Source organism: Kogia breviceps, chromosome 8, assembly GCF_026419965.1.
Source record: "Kogia breviceps isolate mKogBre1 chromosome 8, mKogBre1 haplotype 1, whole genome shotgun sequence".
In the NCBI taxonomy this organism is placed as follows: domain Eukaryota; kingdom Metazoa; phylum Chordata; class Mammalia; order Artiodactyla; family Physeteridae; genus Kogia; species Kogia breviceps.
This window is the reverse complement of record NC_081317.1, coordinates 52816906-52824226: the sequence shown is the minus strand read 5'-3', so window position 1 is coordinate 52824226 and position 7321 is coordinate 52816906.

The window sequence follows — 7321 nt, the reverse complement described above, 5'->3', positions numbered from 1 at the left end:
TTTGCACTCTCCAGATAGGTTAGGGCAGTGTTTCTCAACCATTTTTTCCCCCATTATTGCCTCTTCGCCTGCCCACAGAGCCTTTTTAGATAGTTTTTTTTCCTAATTGCCCCCAGCATGAAATTTTGATAACACAGATATACTGTGTATCTATTTTTGTACTCCATGGATATCTTTACTTTATATGTAGAAAGAGAAAGTGCAAAGCTTACTGTTTGTATTCTATGCAGGGTTAAGAATGACGTAAAATTTAAAGCTATAAATTAAGTGGAAAAGCTATTGAATTTTGTTATAACATTATGACTAAATTTGTAGAATGATTTTTGAGGTAGGATATTTACTTATATAAATAGTAATGTATCAAATTACATATCCATATAAAATTTATATAAATACTTTATAATAATACCAAAGTATAGATATACTTTAAATTCATTTAAAAGTGCTCAAAATCATTGAAATTCTTAAGTTATTTTCTTAATATTTATTATTCGGTAATTTAAATTTTGCTTCATATCAGAAAATAATTTTTAATTTCACTGGCTGCTAGATATTCATCCAGATATTATCAACATTTTTTTCTGTTTATCACTTGCCATAATTATGGATGTGTTGAACAACTTTAGTAGAATTAAACAATAAAATACCATTAGAACCTTCCCTGGAACCCCGAACAGCACGCTTCTCTACGCGGTCGCAAGAGGGCGCAGGATGTCTTTTGATCGGATGTGTTAGGGAAACGCCCACGTCGGGGAGTTCGCAGGTTCCGCGGTTTGGGCAGCACGAGAGGGAGGGGGTCGGGTGCTCACGGAGCAATTTTATACTGATGTAATAGTGCGAAAAAACCCCTTCATTTTCGCGGTGTTGAGTGCTGCAGAGGGAACCTTAATGCGGCCTCGCCAGCGACATTTTTGTCTGGTAGCAAGCCCGGAACCTTGCATTTTCTGGGCTTCCCCTGAGTTTTGTGCTTTATTTTCGCACAGAAACTTGAGCGAGGCCATTTTTGGGAAAGAAGCCGTTTTCTGAGGGGTTTGAAGCTGGGAAGCGAGTTGGGGCCGATTTTACAGTTTCGGGCTCGTTTCTGGCGCTGTGCTGCGACGACTCAGAGAGACGGGAACGCGGCGGCGATGGGACGACAGGACGGCGTTGGGGACGCCCTGGGGGTGAGTCCGAGCGCGGCCACCACCGGGGCTGAGGACGTGGGAGCTGAGCGCCCCTGTAGATGCTCTGTGACTGCATGGTGTCTTTCAAGGATACAGCGTTAACGTGGGGGGAGGAAGTACTGAATAACTGAAAAGTGGGAATATTTTAAAACTCACAGTATTTTATTTTTTATATTTTTAAATTTATGTTTTATTTAAATTAAATATTTTAGAATTTTAAATTATTTTCTGAAAATATTTTAAATATTGAAGTTAGGGTTTTAAAATATATGGTTGTTAAAACACAGCATTTTATTAAACTATTTAAACTATAGTTTCTTCCTACTAAAACAAGACTTTAATATAATTTTACTTTCCTAGCTTTAATGGAAGCAAACCCATTAATATTTTCAAGACTACTTCTTTACCTGTTTGAGAGAATTGCAGTGTTTGACAATTTCTCGTGACTCTGTGACAGTCTCAAATAATTTTTATTTAACTCGAGTTTCTGAAACACCTTTCTCAGGACCCCAGCTTGACTGTAGTGTAGAAAGAAGAGTTATCAGTGTCCTGTACAAGCAGTTGAGGACATTGACCAGGTCTGATCTTCTCATTTTCTTTGGTAAGAATTTTATAGACTAAACAGAAATTGCCCAAATTTCACTGGCAACGTGAAGTCTTCCTCTGTAAGACTGTCAGCGTCATCCAAATTCAGGGTCACTTCTGTCTTTATTTAAAATTTTGGTATTTTCTTCAGCATGTATGTTGTGGCGTTTTCATTTTTATATATTGCCTTAAAATATTATTTATCTTGATCACTTAGATTTGGTGCCTTCTTAACATTCAATGCTTGAGGGAAGCCCTCCCTTTCTTTACCCAAATAACTAGGAAATAGCTTTCAAAGTAATGTTGTGATCTTCCAGAGCTAAAAATACAGGAATGTCCCGTTTCTCGTCACCCTCTGCCCCATCTACATTTTATAACCTATATCCTGGTCTCTATAACTTTTATTTTTTTATTTCGTTTATTTATTTATTTTTGGCTGCGTTGGGTCTTCACTGCTGTGTGCAGGCTTTCTCTAGTTGTGGTGAGGGAGCTACTCTTCCGTGTGGTGTGTGAGCTTCTCATTGCGGTGGCCTCTCGTTGCGGAGCACGGGCTCTAGGCGCGCGGGCTCAGTAGTTGTGGCGCATGGGCTTAGTTGCTCCACGGCATATGGGATCTTTCCGAACCAGGTATTAAACCCGTGTCCCCTGAGTTGGCAGGCAGTTTCTTAACCACTGCGCCACCGGGAAGTCCCTCTATAGCTTTTAAAAACATCTTTGTCTGAAAATAATATCACCAGAGGTGGTCTGAGACTAACTGAGGATGAGGGAAGGGACTGTTTATCTCATTTATACTATTCACAGAGCAGCCATTTTTCCTCGATGCAGGTTTTCTGCAAATGTTTCAAGTACTGTAGGATTTCTCTCCTTAATGTATCAGGCACTGCTCTAGGCCTGGAAACTTGGGCTTTGCTCCTTCACGGTCCTGCAGGCAACCCCACTCCCAGAGTTTGCATTTGGGGGCCTCAATACGTAGATCCCTGACAGTGTTAAGGGAGCGTCAGTCAAAGCCTCTTTTGGTGGGGCTGATCATGGACTCTACAAGTTACTATATGTCACATTAATGCTAAAGGCAGCTATGTTCACTAAATTCAGATTCTCAGACTATAATTTGCAAACTTCATTTAACCTTTACAGTTCCCTGTGTGACAACTACTTGAGTTGTCTCAATTTTTTTAGAAGAGGAAGTGAAAGTCTGATGTCTTGTAAATTCAGGAGCCCCAGAGTTTGTCAGAGTGGAGCTTTCTGCTGCTCCCAGGCCCTCCTCTTCAGCAACTCTGAGCACTGTTCCTCAGCTGCACTGAGCACGTAGTGCTTCCCTCATCCTAATTCAGCCTCTGAAGTCTGTCCTCCCTGCTCCCTGGAGGGCACTCACCATCCCTGCCTTACTTTTCTGGAATCCACATTGCCAAGCGCATTGTCACATATATAAGTGGTGAGCACACTTTTGGTGACAGAAGGAAGAGAATGGTATGAATTAGCCCTTGGTGTTAACATTTATGCCACTCTTATCCGTAGACTATGTCTGGAAACATGAGCTATGACTCCTGTAAATCATGTAGAGGAATTCAAATCCAATGTCTTAACCCCTTAAAGGGGAAATGGAGAGAGGCGAGGCTAGTTGTATTTTGGTGCATTACAAAGCATGAATATAGAGTAAAATATCAAATCTCGAAGTTCTCTTATTAGAATTCAAAAAGAGATAGATTGAGACTCAGATTTTTATTTCAACCTTGGGTCTCATTTGGATGAATACATCCTATTGGATTGATACTCTGTCATTTTCCATGAGTGTGTTTTATTTCCAGTGTAATAAGCAAAAGCACTGAAGCTGAGACATTATCTGTTGCCCATAAATGGAAGAGGAATTGCAAAAACATGGACACAACACTGGGATAAGTAGAGAAATGACAATCCTGACCTATTTAAGAATCTCATTTGCAGGCAGGTACTCAGAGCAGCTGGGTCAAGGCTCCCACAGCCAGACACCTGCATCACCAGGCTCACCGGGGCCTGCCACCCTCCTCACTGGTGACACCCAGGATGATGTTCTCCAGCCCTGTCTGCACCCTTAGCTGTGACCAGCCCCAAACCATGGCCGGCCAAAGCAGGAGACCCTCATAGTTCTGCACCTAAGGGGAAGAATCTTTCTTGTTTTCCTGCCTGAAGGACAAGAATGTTTTCAGGTTCCCTCAGGACAAGCTGGATGACAGTTGGTTCCAAAATGCTCAGGCCACCTCATTCTCCATGAAATGATCCAGCAGATCTTCAGTCTCTTCAGCCCAAGGAGCTGAAATTCCTACTAGGGTTGATCGCCAGTGGGAAGATCTAGAGACCAGTTTGGTGCAGGAGATGGAGAGGAAAAGACCCTGCTGGGAAATGAGGACTCCAGCCAGATTTTGAAGTACTCCTTCCAAAGGACCAGGCTCGATCTGAAAAGAAGGTCCACAGCTGCTGTGACCGGGACACTATCAGACTGGAAGTTGTGAAAATCAGTGTGTGCTTTCCCTGTATGTTCAGCCTCAGAGAGAACCCAGGAGTGGGAAAGGAGATTTGGACCCAGTCTTCCACAATGGAATCTTATCTACTTATAGGTGGCCTCAAGCGTGTCAGTATTCACTGAGTTCAGAACTTTTTCTTTGCTTCAGTTGTTAACTGCATTGAGTCATCTCAGCAGATTGTTTTACAATAGTAAGAGGAAAGTATAGTTTTGAGTTTTTATTTGTAATAATTAGAATTTATTTCTCTATGATTGTTGTTTTACTTACAAAATTTATTCTTCATATTATTATGTGGTCCTTTGTGTCTTGTTCTGCTTTGCTTTTGGGTGCAAATGGTGTATTTTATTTTACTTTTAAATTTATTTTATTGACGTATAGTTGATTTACAGTGTTGTGTTAATTTCTACTGAACAGCAACCTGATTCAGTTATACATATATATACACATACTTTTTCTTATTCTTTTCCATTATGGTTTATCGCAGGATATGGAATATAGTTCCCTGTGCTATACAGTGGGACCTGTTGTTTATCCATTCTCTATATAATAGTTTGCATCCACTAATACCAAACTCCCAATCCAATCCTCCCCCTCGGCAACCATGAGTCTCTCTATGTCTTTGAGTCTGTTTCTGTTTTGTAGGTAAGTTCATTTGTGTCATATTTTAGATTCTACATATAAGTGATACCATTATGGTGTTTGTCTTTCTCTTTCTGACTTACTTCACTGAGTATGATAATCTCTATTTCCATCCATGTTGCTGCAAATGGCATTATTTCATAGTTTTTTATGGCTGAGTAGTATTCAAATGGTGTGTTTTATTTTTCAGTTTTTTAAATTAATTTTTATTGGAGTATAGTTGCTTTACAATGTTGTGTTAGTTTCTACTGTACAGCAAAGTGAATCAACTATACATATAGTCCCTGTTTTTTGGATTTCCTTCCCATTTTAGGTTACCACAGAGCATCCAGTAGAGTTCCCTGTGTTATACAGTAGGTTCTTATTAGTTATCTCTTTTATACATAGTATCAATTGTGTGTATATGTCAATCCCAGTCTCCCAATTCCTCCTACTTCCCCTCCCCACTTGGTATCCATACATTTTTCTCTACATCTGTGTCTCTACTTCTGCTTTGCAAATAAGATCATCTTTACTGCAAATGGTGTGTTTTAAATGTTAGGTCTTCTCATACTCTTACAGAGATAGGAAGTGTCCTTAAACCTTTAATCTGCCTTAAAATCCAAAAGGAATGTAAATAGTTTTGTTCATTTCATTGATTTTGAAAATATTTTGAAGTATCTCTGCTCCCAGTAATTTTCTTGTGTTTGTGAATATATTGGTCAATAAAAGAAAGATATTACTTTCTTAGTGGAGTATTCTGTCAGAGAAGACAGGCATTAAACAGTAAGAAATTAGGTAGGAACCCTTTTCAGGGCTGTGAAGGAGACGCATAAGGCACTATGATAGGTTACAGCAGTGGAGATTCAGTTAAAGGAATGCTAATACGGTGACAGGGAGACTATAGGATACTGGGAGCATGTGGGATTGCATGGGTCAAGGAAAGCTTCCAGAAGAAGCAGTTGATGAGCTGGCATCTCAAGGGTCTGTAGGAGTTAGCCAGGTAATTGACTAATGGTCAATTTTGGACATATTATGTGGAAATATTCTAGGGTAGCTGGTACATATAAGTGCTTGGAGAGGAACAAGTGTTTGGAGGTGTGATCGTGGGTAAAGACATGCATATGGAGGTCACAATCATAGAGATGACATTTGGAACTATTTGGGAGGTTGAGAGTGTATGTGCAGAGAGGATGAAGTGTGGGACTAGCATCGAATTTTGAGGAACACCAATTCCCTAAGATGAGAGGGAGTAGTCAACAAAGGAAGGAGAGGAGGAAGAGCAGAAAAGCAGAGGATGGTGGTGACATAGAGACCAGATGAGTGTCACACCTTAAGATGGAGGATGTGGTAACAAGTGTCCGATGCTTCTGAAATGTCAGCTGAGGCTGCCTGACAGTGATCTCTGATCTCAGTAACATGTAGCTTATTATAAATCTTGGCTGAGCAGGAGAACAGGGAGGCTGAAGCCAAATTATAACAACTGGAGAAATGAGGTGCCTGTGAAGTTAGGGACGGATATTGCAGAGAATGCTCAAGATTTTGGGTGTGAACAGAATGACAGAAGCAAGATAATAAGCTACAGGTGGTTGTAAGGCTAATGGGCATATTTAGGATGAAGAAGATGAAAATTAAGCATATTAATATTGATCAAAACTAGCCAGTAAAAAGGAAAATGTTGATACAGCAGAGAGAGGAGGTAACTGATAAAGCATAAGCATCTTATTGTACTAAGGCCTTCTCTACTTTGCATCAAGGGAATCTCTCCCAAAAGCTAAACCTTTGGAATTCTCCCTCTGTTTGCTGTCACAGAGATTTTGTACCCTGGTTCAGTGAACCATGGTGAGGCTTGGGATGAGTAAGAGGTATTCTTTTATAAAGTGATATGTGTTCTAAATGTGAAAATGGAGATAGGCTAAATGTCCATCTCTCTTCTCAGGCCAGTCAATTCTATGCCAAGCATGTGTGTCAATGCTGATGGTGTTAAAAATCTGCTTAATGAAATATTTAAATAAATTTGAACACTTTAAAAAAAATATTATCTTCTGAATAATTTTTTAAAATACAGCTGTTTGATACAGGAAAAACAAAATTTTCCTTGTCATGTCAATAAGAACGTTTGGATAATTGGTAGCTAGGATTTATTATTAACACCATGAATTAGGAAACTCAGAGAAACATTTTGTTTGATACTTATGACAATCATATATTGATTAAATCTTGTATATGTCTAAATATTTATAATAATTTTAGGCTTGTATAGAAATATATTGTACTACAGATCTTCAAACCAGTATATTACAAAGTATAAAATCAAAAAATGTTTAAACATTTACTGAATTTGGATTCACCAGTAAATCCTTTCTTTCCTTATTAGCCCCTGTCTGATAGATATTACACATCCACTTTTGGATTCAATTATATATCAGTTTACTAAGAAGCCAGGCAAAATGACTT